Source organism: Benincasa hispida, chromosome 10 (genome assembly GCF_009727055.1).
Source record: "Benincasa hispida cultivar B227 chromosome 10, ASM972705v1, whole genome shotgun sequence".
Classification (NCBI taxonomy): Eukaryota; Viridiplantae; Streptophyta; class Magnoliopsida; order Cucurbitales; family Cucurbitaceae; genus Benincasa; species Benincasa hispida.
In genome coordinates, this window is record NC_052358.1 from 58,418,185 (window position 1) to 58,439,221 (window position 21,037).

Genomic DNA, 21,037 nt, shown 5'->3' on the forward strand with positions numbered 1-21,037 from the left:
CATGAAACCCATCATGAGAGTGATGCGTTAATTTTTGGCTCTGGATGTAATTGGGGGTCTCCGACTACCTCTGAGGCTACATCCTCTCTGAGTATTCTCGCCCTTCAAACTCCCTCCACCTCCAAAGGTGTATAGAGATACAGAGGTTTTAAGTCTGAATACCTTAAATGCCGATGTTCTGTAACGGGTCGATATACATCACAGGCATCTACCATGGGATGGCCTCCTTAGCGTAGTTGAACTATGAACGCCACCCGGATATGTGCATGTCGAAGAAGTATGCCGACGGGCTCTCATCTTTGATCTCGACCCAAAACAAAAAACTATGAGGAATTCTCAGTCTGGGCACCCAGACAACGCTACAGGACGCTTCTTCTGCAGAGAATAGATTGCGATGTAAACGAGCAAGGTGAGAGTAGATGAAGATTTAACAAAGGGCCGCTAGTGGAGTCTCTTTTTCCCACCTTGCAGGAGTACCGGCTCGCCATGAACAGCGCACAAATGCCCCGCCGCTGTATTGCTGAGTGATTATCAAAATTCTCAATTCGGAAGGCTGCAACATTCCTATACGACTCCACTTGAATTAGAGGGCAAATGACCTCAGCATCGGGCAGTGAGCGCAACCATTGGGAGGTGACTTCAATTTCTTCGACTGCTATTAATCATTCACATCGTGGAGACTCTTCTCATGGGTGATACTTTCCACATTCCTTCCAAACAACATCCATACACTTACTATCCTTTTTTGCAAAGGGAACCGCTCCTTTTCGAACTCTGTACTCCGCTCACAACGTCTGAAAAAACACTCTCCACCAGTACCACCTCAGATTCTACAAGCGCTCAATAACTTTATACGTTTCATATGGTTTATTATATTGCGGCTCATTCCTTACTTTCTTATTTGAGTAACCTATCATTATTCTAGGTAAATTTAGCTGATTCTTTTGCATTCTGTAACATTGTCAGTGGGTGTATTGATGACAATTTATAATTCTCGCATTTCTTAGCCAATTTTCATACAATTGACGTAACTTTCCTTTCTTTTAGACGCAATATCTAAATAAAACAGTATAAATAACTTGTATTTCTACAAGTTATCAGGCTACCTCAAAGGGACACGAGGAGGTTACTTTTATGTTTCTAAGGAAAACAAAGTGTTTGTGTCGACAAATACTACCTTCCTTGAGGAGGATCATATAAGGGAGCACGGTCCACGTAGTAAAATCGCTTTGCATGAACTTTCCAACGAAACTACTAAAACTTCAACAAGAGTTGTTGAAGAGCCTGCTACATCAATAAGAGTTGTTAATGGAAGTTCATCTAGTAGGTCAAATCCACCTCAAGAGTTGAGGGAACCTCGACGTAGTGGGAGGGTTGCGAACCCATATGTTCACTATATAGGTTTAACTGAAATCCTGGCTATGGTAGCCGATGGCAAGGTTGAGGATTCGTTGTCTTACAAGAAGGCAATGGAAGATGTTGATCGAGATAAATGGGTCAAAGCCATGGATCTTGAAATGGAGTCCATGTACTTCAACTCAGTATGGGATCTTGTAGATAAACTTAAGGGGTTAAACCTATAGGTTGCAAATGGATCTACAAGAGGAAATGGGGTGCTGATGGGAAGGTGCAAACCTTCAAGGCTAGTCTTGTGGCAAAGGATTATATGTAGGTGGAGGGAGTTGACTATGAGGAGACTTTCTCGCCTATTACCATGTTGAAATTTATCCACAGCCTCCTATCCATTGCCTCATATTGTGACTATGAGATATGGCAAATGGATGTCAAGATTGCCTTTCTAAATGGTAATCTCGAGGAGACCATTTACATGGTGCAGTCCAAAGGATTCCTAGCCCAAGGTTAGGAGCAAAAGATTTGCAAGCTGAATCAGTCAATTTATGGACTGAAATAGGCATCTCGATCTTAGAACATAAGGTTTGATACTACGATCAAATCTTATGGCTTTGACCAAAACGTTGATAAGCCTTGTGTTTACAAGAAAATCATCAACAGTTCAGTAGTTTTCCTCGTGTTATATGTAGACAATATCCTACTCATTGGGAATTATGTAAGTTTACTGACTTCAGTTAAGAACTGTCTAACGACTCAATTCCAAATGAAAAAAATGGGAGAGGCTCAGTTTATTCTTAGGATTCAGATCTTTTGGGATCGAAAGAACAAAGTGTTAGCGCTGTCTTAGGCATCGTACATTGACAAGATGTTGATCAAGTACTCGATGCAGAACTCCAAAAGAGGCCTACTGCCTTTTCGGCATGGAGTTACATTGTCCAAGAAATAGTGTCCTAAGACACCTCAAAAGGTTGAGGAAATGAGACGGGTCCCTTATGCATCTATCATTGCCAGTTTGATGTACGCAATGTTATGTACTAGACCTGACGTCTGCTATGTTGTGGGGATAGTCAGTAGATATCAGTCTAATCCAGGATAGGGGCATTGGACTGCCGTCAAGAACATCCTCAAGTATCTTCATAGAATGAGGGATTACATGCTTGTGTATGGTTCTAAGGATTTGATCCTTACTGGATACACGGACTTTGATTTTCAAACTGATAAGAATTCTTGGAAATTCACTTCAAGATCAGTGTTCACTCTTAAAGAAGGGGCTGTAATATGGCGAAGCACTAAGCAAGTGTGCATCGCTGACTCCATTATGAAGGTTGAGTATGTAGCAGCTTGTGAAGCTGCTAAGGAGGCCATTTGGCTTAGGAAGTTCCTGACTGATCTAGAAGTTGTTCTAGACATGTCTAGGCCCATCACCCTTTATTATGATAATAGTGGTGCTGTGGCGAATTCTAGGGAGCCTAGGAGTCACAAGCGCGACAAACATATAGAGCGGAAATACCATCTCATCTGTGAGATTGTGTATCAAGGGGCGTGATAGTGACGAAGATAGCTTCGGAGCACAATGTTGCTGATCCATTAATGAAGGCTCTCACAGCTACAGTTTTTTAGGGTCACCTATAGAGCATGGCTCTACGAGACCGACCGCGGCTAGACTAGGGTAAGTGGAAGGTTTTTGTATTGGGCCTTTGTGTCCTAGTTTATTGTATTGTACTTGTATTTATCTTGTACACCCCACTAGCTTTAGGACAAGTGGAAGATTATTGGGGTTGATGCCTTAAATCTCGTAGGGTTCTGTAGTTTGTAAACACGTATATGAACAAACATTTGTGCTGCAATAATATGAGATATTTTCTTCACTATTGTCTATGAAATATGAGATATTTTAGTTGTATTAACCACAAACCAATAAACTAAAATCCCTAGTTATCGTTGTAACTTAAGTATGTATGTGGAGACATACAAGTAGATCGTGCCTTAAGTGATAACCTAAATGGTCTGTAGTATATAGATAAAGGAGGGAAACCTTATCCTGGTGACACTACGAATACAACCCGCTTTGTAGATGTTACAAGTGTTATAAAATGCTACAAATAAAATGATCCTGGTCATTCATGTGGAGACATGTGAGCGGGGTTATCCTATACAAATGAGTTTGTATAAGACTAGACCACGAAATGTTTAGTCTCGTTATATAACACGTTCATGACAGAGACTTTCATTTCACTAGGATGACCATAGGTAACATGACCTTAATCCTGAGTGAGTTGGGAACTCCTACCTATGTGGGCGATCCTCTGATTTGCATAAGTGCGAGTGCTAGATCGCCGACTCAAACCTACCACTTTGGGGATTCATCTTATTGGGGAGCTGGGAACTCAACTACACAAGACGGAATTATTCCCCGAAGTAGGGGTAAGTAGATAGATTGCTCCCTTAAGGGCTGATTCCGGGGCTTGAATAATGTGACGCCACACCTTCTTATGGCCCGAAAAGTGTTCACTCATAGTGGGACTATGATGTATTGTTCATTAGAGGATTTAGTGGTACTTAAGGAGTTAAATGTAACTACAGGGGGAAAACGATAAATTGGCCCAGCTGTAGTTATGAGCGATTTATGAAGGGTCATCATACTATTGATTGGTTATATGCAATGGACACAAAAATATATCTGTAGTGCGAAGAGTGCAGCTATCGGTCTTTAGTAGAGTGTCTGACAGTTAACGGATGGCGAATATTGTGATTAAAGAGTTTAGTTAGTTATTCACGTACCGTTGGAGCTTCAAGCTACAGGTTCATAAGGACCCCTTTGTAGCTCAATAGATTCAAGTTGAGAATCAGTTTTTTGGTTAGTTTGAAATGTTCAAATTAACAAGAGGGAATTTGATTATATATGATATAATCAAATTGATTCAATTATATGCGATATAATTGATTTGATGTATTAGATACATTAAATGGAAGAATTAATATAAATATGATTTATATTAAATGTCATAAAGGAGAAAAGAACTATGGTTTAAATATTACATATGATGTGATATTAAATCTATATGTTATAAATATAATATGATAAATTAGTTATTATATTTATTTATAATAAAACAATTATTAGATAGTTGTTTGTAGTTATTTGTTTCTCCTTTAACCGATTGAGTGGGATGTTTCTATCAGTTTTAATAACTGAAGAATAAAAGTGAAAATAGTTTTCGTTTTTCATGATCGCATCATATGACGATTGAGTGAAAGAAAAGCTATACGATAGCCTTTGAGAGAGTGAACGATCAAATATCAAGCAGCGAGTTTACTAGACGATAGTTCCTCATTACCCAATGATCAAGTACTAAGTCTATATGATAGACATTCTAATTCTCCCACTTACTTGATCGTATAGTTCCTTCTGCCCTCTACCAAATCCACATAGAGCCTACACCTCCTGGATTCTCACATCGAGAATACCAAAGCAACCAAATGGTGGTGTCAAGATTTACTGTTCGAGGGTCGAGGATCGAGTCTTACTCGATTAGGTTCGAGGATCTGACAGTTCGTGGTTTACACTAGTTGTTTGTTGCGTTCGTACTCGTGATTGAGTTTGCTTGGATGCCGGACTAGTGTTGATCACGGGAATACACGAAGAAGAGTTCTTCGAAGGTATGTCACTCGATTCTAGTCAAACATGTTGTAATTTACTCGATGATGCGTAAATGTTCTTGTATGTTTGAAAATGCTTTATTCTTTCACAATGGGTTTAGAACGATCTTGTTTCCGCTCAATGTTTCTCTTGTATAGAGTTCCTTCACTTATAACTCTGATGAACAGATAAAGAAGGATGAGGATGGGCAGTTGATGCCATAAGAGGGTTAGTATAAGCTGTCATCGCATCTTCTTCTAGGATAAGAGAGGGGGTCCTGGGAGGGGGTGTGACACCAAGGAGAACTTTTTATTTCCCAAAGTGACTACACTAAAAGGATCCTAACTAAGTTTAATATGTTGAATGCTAAGCCAGTTAACACACCATTGGCACAACATTTCAAACTCTCAGCTAAAGACTCACCTAAGCTTAAAGAGGATATACAGAAAATGAATAAAATTCCCTACTCAAGTGCAACTGGCAGCCTCATGTACTTAATGGTTTGCACAAGACCAGGTCTAGCTCACTGCTCTAGCCTAATTAATTGGTATATGAGCAATCTAGGGAAGGCTCATTGGGAAGCAACCAAATGAGTTTTTCGATACCTAATTAGGAGTATGAATAGAGGTTTACTTTACAAATCCCCTTACTCCACTAAGCTAGTTCTTAAAGGCTATGTGGACTCAGATTTTGCTGGTGACCTAGACAGAAGAAGATCCCTCATAGGATTTACCTTCCTATTTGGAGGCAATGTAATCAGCTGAAAATCTAATTTACAATCAGTGGTTGCCCTCTCAACCACCAAAGCAGAATTTATAGCAACCTAAGAGGCTGTCAAGGAAGCTTTATGGCTACAGGGGCTAACCACTGAATTAGGCTATGATCAAACACAGGTGGAGCTACTTTGTGATAATCAAAGTGCAATTCACCTAACAAAGAACCAAAAATTCCATGACAGATCCAAACACATTGATGTCAAACTACACTTTGTCAGCGATGTAATTGAAAAAGGCTCAATAATTGTGATAAAAGTAAATACAGAAGACAATGCAGCAGACTTCTTAAATAAATCAGTAATAAAAGCTAAATTTGAGCACTACCTAGATCTACTCAGAATAGTAGATCCGAATAGAAAATAAATACCAGAGGAAAGAAACTTCGGAAAACAAAAATATTATTCAAGGTGGAGATTGTTACAAACCTGTGAACAATGTTTTTACAATCATTTAGCTCACTCATGTACCTGTAACAATTAAAAAAAAAAATTAGTTTTCCTTTTTCTATTGTTACCTAAAATCTGTTTGGAAAACTCATTTAGAAAACAAATAAGCAAAATCAGTGAGATAAACTTGTATAAAGAGAAAGTGAGCAACTTATCTTGAAGAGAGATTGAATAAACTTCTTCTGAATGGCTTTAGAAGTGGATGTAGGTGCTCTCACCGAACCACTATACATCCTAATGTTGAGTTATATATCCTAAAACTCGCAGTTTGCAAAATTAAACATATTCTATTTTGCAACAAAGAAGTTATTGAGGTTTATTTAATAAAACTATTATTGAATATGTAAATTTATCTTGTAAAGACTAAATCCAATAAACTAAGATCCATGGTTATTACATGAATACTTAAACTTTATGTGGAGACAGAGTGGATCAAGTTTGAGAGAGTTTATGCTTAGTCTAAAAGTTAGCATTTCGTCAATCAAAAGGAAAGTATATCTTTACCTATGATGAGAAGGTTCACTGGTTTACAAGATATGCAAAAATTCCCAATTGAAGCAAATTTAAAAATTGGTAGCCTCAATTGAAAGAGGTAAAAGAAAAATGAAGTACTAGAGACACTTGTGGAGAGACTCGTATACCTTCTCTCACACACGTGCCTGACATCGTTTTTTGCAGTTAGTTATGGTAATCAGTTCATGCATGCTCCCTGGTCAGTTCACTTTTGAAGCAATTTATAGAACTTGAAGATATTTGAAAGGTACTCTAGGAAAATGTATACTAAATTTTAGAAGCATAATCCCCTACATGTTGAGGGTTACACTAATGCTGATTGGGCAGCAGGTATGATTATAAAAATATCCACTTTCGGATTATTGCGTCTTTGTTGGAGGAAAAGCAGTTAACCTTGGGAAGTAAAAACAAAATTGTGGTTGCCTAGAAGTAGCGTTGAAGCAAATTTAGGGAGTTAAGACCATGGATTTTGCAGACATATGGATAAAAAGATAAAAAGTAGAAGAATTGAAATTCCTTGACAATGCTCATTACGCATTTATTGTGATAAATCAAGTCCGAACAATTTCCATTGTCACACAATCCAGTCCTTCATGATATGAAACAAACATATTGGAATTTGATAAAACATCTTCATAAAAGGAGAAAATGATTGATGCATAAATATATGGCCATTCCATTTCTTCTGACAACAAGCAACATTGCAGATGTGTTAACTAAAGGTCTTCCAAAGTGTCAATTCAACAAGTAAATTGACAAAATTGGGCATGAATGATATCTTTCAAAATCAGTTTGAGGTGAAAGTGTTGATTATTCCTTTGTTGTGATTCTCTTATTTGTATTGTATTGTTATTATACTTTGCTGTCTTTATTCCTATCCTTATTTGTAATTGGGTATTTTTCTATGTAAGAAACTCTTGTCTCCGAAGAGAAGTAAGAGAAAATATAAATTTTCAACTGAAATGGTTTTTATGGTTAAAACAAGTAATGAAAGATCATAAGGTGACCTATTCAATGCCTCAATACATTATGTGTGATTTTTTGTATTGGTTTCAATATCGTTCTGTGTTTAAAAATTTTCAAGAACTTGCTCTTGGGTGTATTTATTTTTTGAAGCCATTAAACTTAAGGTTAAAAACTTGCTACCAAACGCAATCATAACACCGTTTCTGTTGGGTGTCTAAAATGTCACTCATAGAATAAAGTAATGTGCAACTTGTATTTAAGGAATAAGGCATAGTTCCACTTCTTTGTAATATTTAGCTCTGCGGTTTCATCATTTCTTATCAAGTCATGAGAAAGGAAATACTCCTATGGGATATCTGTAGATTCATTTGAATTAGTGCTAATCAATTAACATTACCGCCACCCCACAAGTTTTCCAATTGATCCGTTTTTTCTTTTAGTTTTTAGCTAATTTTGGCAATTGTATTACCATTCTTATAAACAGGAAGTTATTACTGAAGTGTGGTTCAACTCAGCAATCTATAGGGGGCAAACCTGGAATTGGCTGTTCTCCAATTTTGGCTTATTACTGTTATATAATTTGTCTCTGTTTTGAAGAGATTGTCTTGAAAGTGTTTATTCTGGTAATTGATTATATTGTTGTTCAAAACATGGTTTTGGAAGTGAAATTCTGCTAATCGCATTTGCCCCAGCAATCATGATATCTAACAAGTTGTCTACACGGGAAACTCATGATAATGAACAAGTAATAATTTCCATCTTTTGCTTGTATAGCCTTGTTTGCAATACTGTTGTAAAAGTCTGATCGTTGGGTAATAGACATCAACTTTGAATTAACGTTTTTATTCTGATTTAAGTAGAAATAAAATTTGTCTCTCCTGGTGTCCCATTCTGTTAACCATTGAAACTGTTTAATTGCAGATCCGTGGGTGGGTGGGACATTGAATAAGAAGAAAAAAAGTCCAATGTTCGCACAACTTTCCTCTAACTAACACATTCACACTGCAAAAACTACAATAGTTTTCCTGAATATTGTTTCAAAAGCTACTATATTTTTGTATTAAGTTTGAACATACATGAAAACACAGTAAATAGTAATCAATGATGAAATAAACAAAAATAAAGGTTTGAAGAAAATCCGTAGGGAGTCACTGAAGGAAATGAATTTCATATTAATCTACACAAGGCTATGCTCCCAAGGAAGAGAAAATGGGGCCCTCAAAGATAGAAAAATGGAACTTGAGTTTAAGCTAAGACGAGCTACAACATTGAAGGAGAAGATCAGTACTATGAATGGATACCTTGCATAAACCAATTTGAAAAAAAAATAAAATGGAGGAAAGACGAGAGAATGTGTTGGTGACTAATCCAATGCGGAAGGACCTAAAGCATTTTACAAGGATGAAAGGGAATATTCTTAGAAAAAAGGGAAACTGCCCCACCCTTTGCAAGCCACAAATTCCCGACACAAGAAAGAGGACAAAGGCTGAGACTCGAAAAGAATCCTTAGAGGGTGTCTGGAAGAGTATTGAAGAATTCTGGAGCGAAAAAAAAAGGGGAAGTGGAAATTGACCAACAGTAGGGAGAAAATTGTTTGATGGGAACTATTCTATCTCGTTTCATGGAGTAAAGGATTCTCAGTACTATATAAAAGAACCTATAAAGTCGATGAGGTTTCAGGGAAGTGACAGTGTGGATAAAGGGAAGTTAATCTTATGAAGCTCTGGGGAAGTTGATAGGGCAAGAAGTTGGGACCTTTAGGTTGAATGTTAATCTATTTGAAAACCTTGCTGATTCTCAATCTTAAGTGGGAATGTTAATCACCAATGAAAATTTCTGATGGCCTAACCAAATCTAAGCGTTATGACACTATTTTCAGTTGTGGTTAGTTTTTGGGTTAGTATGCCTGCACTTCATTCTCCTCCATCACCCTTTGAGTGTTAGACTAGGCAGCATCTTTTTTCGTTAAAGGACGTAATTTGTGCCTCCATGAGTTTCCCCGTTGAGTGCTTTGAATCGGTCAAAACTAATTCCATTATCAGTTCTGACAAAGCTTATTTTTATCATGCCAAGGATTCAATTCCAGCAAAGTAAAGCTACCACCCACAAGACGGGCAATTTGAATCTGAGATTGTTATCTGGCTTGGAAGTGTACCTTTGATGCTTAATTAAATAAAGCCAAACAGAAAAGGACGAAGCACCATCTGTCTTCATTTGTTCTTTTGGTCGGAAATTCTGGATTCTCAGTTTCAAATGGCTTTTGATCAATTCTTGGGTCTTGATTGATGGTGGTTAAAGATTTATGGTATGACTAAAATTCTACATATTAATGGATAGAAAGACAATCAATTTTCAGGATATTGGTTGTGAAAGAATTCAGAATTTTCTGGAAAGGAAAGTGTGTCCTAATTTGGGAGAGAAGTGTTGAATATCAAAATACATTCATCTTCTGGTGTGCACTTTCGGGTTTTTGTACGTTTGCTATATGCTTCCCATGTAATTAATATATAGGGGTTCTTGGTCTGTTCACTATAAGAAGAAATGAAATGGTTGGCATGTCTCGTTTGTACAGGTACTGAAGTATCTTTCAAGTTACTGAGAAAGATGATTATCCCCTGGGCTCTCTATCCGGTGCAGCATTGTCCTTCTGTGGCACAAACTGCCAATAAAATACCTTTGCAAGATGTATCTTGGGTAGGATTTGCAAGGATGAAACATTCCAGCAAAAACACAGGTTAAGTTTATAGCATAACCTTCAATACTCAGGTTATCTCAATTAAATTCTTGTTAATTTGTCATTAAAAGCTCAACATTAAGCATTTGAGTTGAATGCATTCCAGACATTCAATGTCCTGTTTTTTGACCATACAAATACTTAGATTGCACAGAAAAATGATATTTTCTAAAATTTATATAATTTACAATTAACTTCAAATAGGTCATGAGTGCCACTGGTGCTTTCAGTAGTATCCAGAAGATATTTAACAATCCCCCCACAAAAACCCCCATCTTTTGAATTCTTTTTATTTATAATTTATACCGATCTTTTATCTTGTATGTAGGAAAAAAGGCCATGAATTCAAAATAGCAAACTTTAATTTTGAAGAAAATGTGAAGAAATTTAGATTCCTCTAAAAAGAAATGAAAATTGATCATTTATGGATTTTAATTGTTAGATGGTTCAGTGTGTAAGAATAATGATTTGTACTTGTCAACACAGTTTGAAACTGGAAATGGAGAATACCTAGTTCCCGTAAGCTTGAGAGTTTTGAGACAGAAAGCAATAAATTGAAGATATGATTTCATGTAATCGGGCGCTGTAAGTGAAAATGCTGCCTTTGTAATCAACAAATTGTTGTTTTACCTTAGTTAATAAGATCCCCCACAAAAAATCTGGATGTGACTGATCCACTCAAACATGAGAAGTTGCGACTTGACATTTCTTTAGTTTATAATAACCATCTTGATTAACCGGTAAATGATCAATTGAGCCGTGTCCCTATTCATTATTGACAATCCACCTACTCTACATTCTATAAGTCTTCCTTATTATATTATGATTATGATTATATGATAGGAAAATAATGGTAGAGATAGAGGTAAGTGATGTCCAACAGCGAGGCGGGATTGAGGATGGCTTCCCCCTTCCCCTTTATTCCCGTCCCCATCAAATTCTTCATAAAAAGTCATGGGGATCAAAGTTCCCTATTGGATTTTTTTTCTCCCATACAAAAAAAAAATCAATGTTAATATAATCACATATTATGAAAAAAAGTATTAAATTAAATGATTAACTTTATATGATAGTCCACATGGACAATAAAACTTAAAGAGAAATTACTCGAAACTTTTCGAGTTGAAGGAAATAATCTATCAAATTATTCATATGCATAATCTAAATTTGTTAGAATTCAACATATCCTTTTTTACATTAATTTAAACATATTCATCATTTTGACCATTAAACAATAAATCTTGAAAAGCTAAATATAATTATTATTAATAATAATCATAAAGTAACATAAACATACATTATTATAATAAAGGATAAGAAAAATCCAAAACGGGGTGGAGATGGGATAAGATTTGCATTCTCTACTCTCGTCTCGAACTCCATCCCCATTTAGCTTTTAGATCATTATTACCTTTTTTTCAATGTACTTCTCCCCAGTCTCTATGAAAGTGAACATCTCTAAGCAGAGATTATCCTTTTCTACCAAACAGTTAGAGGAAAAACATTCTAACACTTAATTGAATAAGGAACAAATGAAACTCCAAACAATGTCCACATTAATAATCATTAAAGACTATAATTACACTTGAAATTTATAGTCGATAGTGTTTTAAAAAGTTAGGGTGCTTCTACTAACTTGAAATAATTTGAAAAACTATGAAGTTAACATTTTGAAATATATCAGTTTCTCCAAACAATCTCAATGAAGTTATATTTATTAAAGAATATTAAATTACCAAATAATAAACTGAATATCAATTGGGCTTCTATTAGGTTTTTTAAATTAGGTTTTCATCGTTTTCAAAAAAAACTTCCAATTAATCTATATTGATTTAGGCCTAATTCAATTTTGACCCTATGGTTTAGTTTCATATATAAATTACTAAAAGAAAAAAACATATCAAAATAAACTAAATTTTATCTCCATTGATCATACATTTAACATATAATGATATAGTTATCATTATTTTTCTGTGTATAATAAGAAAAAAGAATGGTAATCGTCGCAGATAGAAAAAAAAAAGTTTGAAATAGCTAAGCAGCTTTCTCAAAATGGCTTTTTCAAATGCATTCTATTACAATGCTTTCTCTGAACATTGCTTTGATGAGGCTTCATGTATCAATTTGTTATTTCTTCAAGAAGGGAAACCTGAAAATAAACCTACAGCAAAAGTGCGAAGTAAGCTTCAGGATTCGATCACTAATACGCGATTTCTTTTCTTAAAAACTTTTTAGGCTAGACATAATGTTTTCTCCCCAATATTGAAGTAATTTTTCTCCAATTTAAGTTCCATTTTAAAAAGTTTCCAATTTAGTTCTTGTATTTATACATTTTAATCAATTTTAGTAATCTTACCATATATGAATAATAATAATAGAGAGTGGAATAGTGAGAGTAATGAAGTTATGAAGTCTAAGGAATTTGTAAACTTTTAGGCGCTAGTATAAGAAAATTGATGAGATATAAAAATTGATAATTTTTTTTTAATAGTGGGTATCTTACCAACTCTTGGGTCAATATAAGGAGGTAGTTTCACAACTTTCTACATCCCAAATTTCCTACTTCATAACTCCTTGGGCCAAACAACTCTTAAAACAACTTAAATAGAAAAAATCTCTGAACATGTTAGGGACTAAAAACATATTTTTTAGCAAACTTGTAATGCAGTACTTGGAAATGATCGATGAATTTGGCAAAAAATGCTCGAGTTCCTAAAACAAAAAGAATTTAGAAACTAATCCAGAAAGTGTATGGGCGAAAACTTACAGCCCATCAGTCAGTTCTGTTGCTGATCCCTTGCCAAAGTTTTGTTTAGATCTATTGATAAACCTCTGATAGAACCAAATCAAATGTAAATGTAGATTGTTGGAAGGAGGGGGTAAAAGGAACTGTTTTCAATGAATTAAATAGCAACATGAAGACCTGCAGAGTGAAGAGAATCAGCTGATGGGCCAACCACTTTGTCATATATTTAAACTTCTGATGCAAGTCCAGCCATTGCCACCACTGCAACCTGAAAGTTTAAAAAATAATAATATATAATAATAATGCCTACACACTTTGCAATTCATGTAATTCTAAGCCGTGTTTTGGAAAACCAATTTCGTTTTTTGAAAATGGGTTAGATGATATGAATATTAAATTACTTCCTTCCTCAACTAAGCTTTCTGGGTAATCGGTGATTTAACAATGGTACTAGATGAAGTAGGTTTTGATCAATCAATTGATGTAACAAAAATAGTCTATAAACACTCGGTTCCACTCTAAATTTCTTGTTTTGTTTAATCTACTTTACCAATACTTTAAAAAAACCAAAGCAATTTGAAAAATTAAAAAAAAAAAAAGTTTTAAAAAACTTATTTTATTATTTTTGGAGTCTGGCTAAGAATGCAACTTCTTATTTAAAGAAAAGATTCAAATCAGTATATAAAATTGACATAGACTTTTAATTTTTAAAAATCAAATGGTACCAAAATGGGGACAACAAAGCCTCTACTAGCATCAAATATCACAACTAGTTTGGATCTCATAGAGGAGAGTAAGTTAGTTACCTGTCAGTTCCTTATCATCAAGCTTGCCCCCATATATATCATTTTTTCTAATCTTTCATCAATGAAGATTGGACATGCTCCCTTCCAATGGTCTAGGTGAATAATCCAAGAATAGAAGTCCAAGCAAGTATAGCAACTAAAATCAGAGTTCATTATTAGATCAGTGAACTAGCACATTTCATTGATGAAGCTATTAGTTTTATTTTCATACAAAGACTTTACCCCAAGAAATGTGCAGCTTCATGTCCAGCATTCTATTCTTGATTAATCGGGAAAAAACTGATGAAAAGCCATCTATTGGCCAGCTTGAAGAAAGTCTGAAGAGAGAGGCACCCACATTACAAATGTCAACGGAAGAGAAGCTACAATAGAAAAAATTTGAGAAAACCATACACCCACAAACAAACTATACCCAGGAGAAATGCTCCCAACTTTTGTGGAATGCTAAAATACAATTAGCATATGCTGCCAATCAGTTTGGCACAAAGAACCCATCCTGTTTGAAATCCAAAGTTTCAAAAAGTGTTCACCACTACGAAAGAATTAAGGGATCTTTGAGTTAGTAAACAAACATAGAATTCATTAGTTTAAAAAATGGTGGTTAAATGAGGACTAAGCCCATTAACAATTCATTTTAGTTTTTTGAAAATTGAATCTATTTCTAATAATTTGTTTTACTATAGTTTTCATCTTTCCTAATTATATTTGATTTTCTTAAGTTCAAATTCCAACAAAAACAGAATACGTTCCTAAATACTAATTTTTTTAGGCTTTTCAAAACCCCCACTTGATTTCTAAATAATACTTCTAAAAAGTAGATAACAAACAAAAAAACACAATTTATAGAAGGTATATTTATAAACTAAATTTTTAAAAAACTAATAACTAAAATGGGGCCTAAATATACTGTTGATGTTACCCAGGAAGCTGCGCCTGCAAGGACAAGGACTGAAATTCGAAAAATAAAGTTTTTTCAAACTACTTTTTTTTTTTTTTAGTTTTAAAAATTTTAGCTTTGTTTTTTAAACAGCACTCCTAAAAAGTAGATTACAAGAAACCAGTAGATGAAATTAGGTATTTATTAGCTTAATTTTCAAAAGATCAAAAACTACTCTGTTTATGCTACCACCAGGAACTGCCTGCAAGGACGCCCAAAATCCAGTCGTTCCCACACACAGTGAAAAGGAAAGCTGCCTGTGTGAAAGCACCAATGCACATTAAGTTTCAGAAACCTGATAAATGCAAAACAGGACAACAGACTTCATTTAGTTGGAACGAAAACATAAAACAAGAGAACAAAAGATAGGAAAACAAAAAAAATGTTGCACACAGCATCAAGAACTTCAATTGAGTTCTAAGTAGAAACATTATAATATTTATAGAAAAATACGAAAACTAACCAATACACTCACCTTAAACTCTATCGCTAATCTTGAAATTCTCCTCATCAAACCACCACTAAGTCATTAGGACACTATTTTCCAATTTTGGAGAAACTATCCTAAATAAAAGCCATTAACTTCAATTAAAGAAAAAACTAATTTGATTAACTTGCAAATTAAAGTTGGCATAAATTTCAACATGAAGCACTATAGTGATTAAGACTCCAATCTGAATATTATCTTTGGAGGCACCAACGATTTTGTCATCTCAAAACCAAAATTCTAATAGATAAACAAACAAAAATGCAAGAATGTTAAAGAGGAGCTCACATCATTTCTGACACTAGGAATAGCAAGATTCTCCGCATTTTTAATTCCAAGCGTTTGTCAGCTCTCGAAAGAGTAGTCTGGGTCAGTTATATAGAATCATTGATATAACATAATAGGGAAGAAGAAGGGCAAAAAATTGGTAATGGATTGGAGTTTCTCAGAAGAAGAGGAACTTGAGACTTGAAAATGGAGAGCGACCGTACGGCGGGAGACATACGGCTGAGAACTCCATTTCCTTGGCCAACCAAGTTCCCTCAACTGATCCAGTGCTTCCTTAACTGGTTACTAATCTTTCTGCATTTTTAGAAAAGGAATTTGTGTAAGTAATCAACGGCATAGAAATGAAATTAAGCGGAGGAATTTGAACCTTGTCGATGGCGGATTGAAGAGCGGTGAGATCGACAGTGGAAGCAAGCAGAGGAAGCTCTGATCCGCCATTGATGGGGGATGTATGGAGGGTTTTGAACGTCGAAATTGAAAGGTTAGAGCAGCGGAATAGGTGTGGCGACGTCCAGCATGCCTTCGATTTTGGGTTTCTGAGTTGCGTTTCGACGGCGGAGGATAACAGGTATTTTGCCCGCCACAATCAGAGGAGAGAAAAGTTACCAGTAATTTCATGACACGTGTCATTGTGTATAGCGCATGAAAATATATTCGAAAATTATTGTGAGAGTGGGATTTGAACCCACGCCCTTCGGACCAGAACCTTAATCTGGCGCCTTAGACCAACTCGGCCTATCTCAACTTGTTGTTCATTTTTTATCTAAAATAATATTTTTTTCTTTTCTATTTTTCTTGTGAAAAAACGATAAATCAACTCTCACACTAGATTTTCAACTTTACTAATAATCTGACAAGTGATATAATATTTACTTTAAAGTTGAATAGGCATTGTAATGTTAGTTTTTGTAATTTTTTATTCATTAAATGAGAGTGAGGAGATTGGACGCCATGTCCTTTTAGTTGAAACATTTAATCTTAAGATTAAAATATCATTTCGATTTCTATATTTTGAAATTTGTACAATTTTAATCCTTGTAGTTTTTAAGTGTCTAATCTTTAGTTTCTTATATTTTCAATAAATCTTAAATTTAGTCACTCGAAGTTAATTAAATAATCATAAATAATATTCATGCAAAGAAACCACAATATGTGAATATATTTTTCAAAATTTATAGTAAAAATGCAATAAAAAAATAATTGAAAATATCTATAATAAACTAGTAGAAATTTAAAATTTATTAAAAGTATTATGAATATAGAATATTGATAGTACAAAGATTAAAATTGAACAAACTTCAAAAATATATAGACTAATACAATTTTTTTGTTTATCTCAACTTTTTAGTAGTGGCTTCCAATATATACCAATTGGTTAGATAATTTTAATTCTAGTTTAATTTGACGCAGCGTGCATGTGGTAGGGTTGACAAAATTTTTCCGCGGATCCGCCTCGATTGGGCGGGGAACCCCACCTCAATCCCGACCCCGACCTCGATTTTATATAGTTATATTTTTAATATTTATAATATATATTATAATATATAAAAATAACTTATTTATATGTATGTTTCATAATATATACTATAGGCTTATAATTGTTGTGAGCCCAATATTGAATATATAAATTTCTAAATTTAAGCCCAAAAGCCAAGCACAAAAAGTTCAAGCCAAACTTAAAAAAATTAAAAAAAAATGGGGAATTCCGGGAATTAGTAAGGGAATCCCGCGGGAAACGGGGAATGGGGCCTCGCGGGGAACCCATTCCCGACGGAGATGGGGGAATTTCCCCCACCGGGCTGGGGATTGAGGGTCCCTCCCCCGGCCCACCCGGCCCCATTGCCAGCCCTATAGTGGGGACTGGTGTAGCGTGTTTGGGGCTTATTATGCCACTCCTTGAACTATAAATGGATAGAGGGATTAGGTATATTCATTATTTATCAATTGTTAATTTTACCTATTGTTAATATTTACCATTTATGAATATTGTGAAGACTCGATTGCGTAATCAAATAGGAGATCAATAAGATGAATGAGTGTCTTATAGCATATATTGAGAAGATTAATTAGATAAATTAGATATTAAAGTTATCATGGATTGATTTCAAAACATTGAAAACTCGTAGAGGACGGTTATAATGTATCAAATCAGTAAACATATGAATCCATGAATATTTGTTTTACATTTCGTTATAATTTTTTCAATTACATTTATGTGTATAGTACCCCTATTATAAAATTTTTGGATCCTCCAGTGCTATCAAATATGACTTAGATAAGAGAACTTTGAGGCTCTCTCTACAAAAATGTGTAAATAATTCACTCATTAGAGCAATTTTAAGTATATCCCTTCTTAGAAATGAAATAAATAAATCGACATAGAAAATTTTAGCTATGTCACTGCGTAAAAATAGAGTAAGCTACATTACGTTAACTATGTCATAAAGTCATTTGAAAAGATTTTTAACCATTTTTTGTGTTTGGTAAAAATTAAAATAGATTTAATTAAAAGGTTAATCACTTTTAAAAACATGTTAATTTCACGTCTACGTTAAAAGCAATATTCTACTAGCTTTTAAATTCTTCTCAAATCTAGAATTTTTAATTTATATTGAGTTTTCAAATTTTATAAGATTTATTTTATATATTTATCTACTTCTCATATAACAAATATGTTTTCTATTTTTCATGAGTTAAATGCATCAATTTTTTTAAAAAAGTATACCATTATCGATTTTTAGAATAAAGCTATTTCCCTTAATATTTAAAAATTAATCTATAACAACAAAATTTATCATATTAAACACTTATTTAAAATTTAAAATTTACAAAAAATTTTTAAAAAAACTTGATTAGAAAGTCTATTTTAGTTATTATATCTAAAATAAACGTTTTTGTATTTATTTACCAAACACTCTAACCTACTTTTTTAAGTTTAAGCTGAAATTCAAACATAATTTTACTGCTTTTCACAATTGATTTTTCTAAAAGCACAGCTGTCAGCAATTATTCAAAAGCTACAACAATCCCAAACGAAACCTAAATAAATCAGCACATACGTGTTAATAGTTTGTTCCTTCTAAACAACAAAAATAGTTTTAAAATAAGTACATATACCTATAATAATATTGTCATTCATATTCATAAATATGAAATATGTTACATAGGAATGGTGTGATAGTCGATTTAGTTTTGTCAGTTTTGGGGTCAATCAAGAACAAAAATTGGTTTTATAAAGAAAAGATCCAAATCGATATCCAATAAAACAACAACCAATAGATTGGTTTTTATTTGGTTCCATGGTTCTCCATTTTTTGTTTTTTCTTTCACAAATTCTTATTTTGTTTTCTAGTTTTATTTTGAATTAGGTCTTTTTGCTAATTTTTAACTAAAATTGGGTCTTTTTTTTCTTTTCTAGTAAATGTGTATTTGGCTGTTATGGTCTATATATCAAGCCACATGGATGAGGAAGCTTCTTCTGTATTCTTATCATTTTTATTTTTGCTGAAGTCACACGCAAATAAAATAATCTTCTCAGTTCACTCTCTCGTTTAGTTTCTCTTCATTAATTTCTCTTGTTCTTTTCTGATTTTCTGATGAAATTTTAATGTCTAAAGTGTAGATCTATAAAGCATGCAATGAGAGAATCATAAAGAGAAGGAGAAGAAGAACATAAGGTGTCGGTATTGACATTCAACATGCGGAAGCAATTAGAATCTAAGCACTCCAATTCCATTAATTTTAGCAATCAAGAAAGCATACTCATATAAGGAACTGAGGTTTCTGAGGTAAACCTTTGAAGAACTCTTCAATCTTTCAGTTCCAGCTTGAACCTTCGCTCCAAGAGTCTGTTAGAACACCACTTGATCTTTCATACTATTCTTTAAGATCTTTAGATTGGAAGATGGATTCTAAAATAAGAATGAATTGAGGAAGATTGAAGAAGATTTTTTGGTGTTTAGTGAAGAACAAAAGAAGAACCTTCTTTTTTCTTCTCAAAATAGTTTGCATGAATTAAATTCCCAACAATTTTCTCTCCGTCCTTTGTAAAAAAAACAACATGCAAATCAGATTGCATGTATGATGACACTAAGCACCTTGAGATTAAATAAGATTGTAGGTGTTTCATGTTGAAAAAATCCACTTAAAGATTTTTTCCAATTAAAAATCGTATTTTTAAAAAATGAATTTGTTTTTCAAATTAATTGAAATCAAATCTTTTCAAAATTAATTTAAGTAAAATTTAATTCAAATAATTAATTTTGAAATAAAATTTAAATAGTTAATTAAACAATTTAATTAATCAATTAATTTAATATCAAATATTAAATTAATAACACATATTCCAAATATGAATCCTATTTATGTAATTAATATTTAAATCTTTATTTAAATATAATTCTCCAATTTCGTTTAATTCAATAATTAAACGTGTAATTATACTGAATTATTGATTCCCTTAATTCGAATTTGAACGTTTCAAATTCACTCATCACGCTATTCTAAGGTTTAATCTGTTTGTAAGCTGTAGGGGGACTTAATGGACCTACAGATCATGGGCTTCAACGATCTGAGATTAATTAGCTAAACTCTTTAAACCGAATTAATCAACATTCGTTAACTACCGAGTCACTCCATTAAAGGACAGTAGTTACACCCACCTCATCTAGATATATTTATGTCTATTTGATTTAACTATGATCAGTAAGTCGACCCTTGATAAGTTGTTCGTAACAACAGCTGGGTCAAAAACTGTTTTACCCTAAGATTATATCTTGCTCCTTAAGTTCCACTGATCCTCTAATGAACAATTGGTTTGTGATCAAATCTCCAAACCGAGTCCTCTCGGGCCAAGTGAGGGGTGGGCCCCTTGTTCAAGACCCGGAATCAACACTTAAGAGATTAACATTTCTTCTATCCTCAAAAATGGGTAGGAGTGAATTTCATCTACACCTATGTCCCCAACTATCTACCCGGTCTTACCCCTGAAGTGGGAGACTTATTGAACCGACATTATTGACCTTCACCCATGCAAATCTAAGGATAATTCCGAATAAAACAGAAGTTCATAGTTAGCTCAAGATTAAGGTTCAAGTTACCTAGGTCATCGCTTTGAAATAGTCAGTCTTATATAGTAAACAACGTTGTAAAATAAGAGTGACTTATTTATCGGTCCGGTCTTATACAAACTCTTTGCATGAGAACGTCTCACTCGCATGTCTCCACATGAACGATTTAGGATCACATCGTTTGTTACTAAATACCAAAGTGGGCCACATCCAATAGTGTCCCAGAATAAGGTACCCAACCTTATCCATATATTATAGGACCATTTTGGCTATTCA

At 34.0% G+C, this 21,037-nt stretch overlaps 1 non-coding gene across 1 annotated transcript; it reads right to left on the reverse strand.

Moving 5' to 3' along the window:
- Positions 1 to 16,356: 16,356 nt before the first annotated feature.
- TRNAL-AAG lies at positions 16,357 to 16,436 on the reverse strand. The gene has a single exon. It is a non-coding gene; the product is annotated as a tRNA-Leu (tRNA).
- Between the last annotated feature and the right edge of the window lie 4,601 nt (positions 16,437 to 21,037).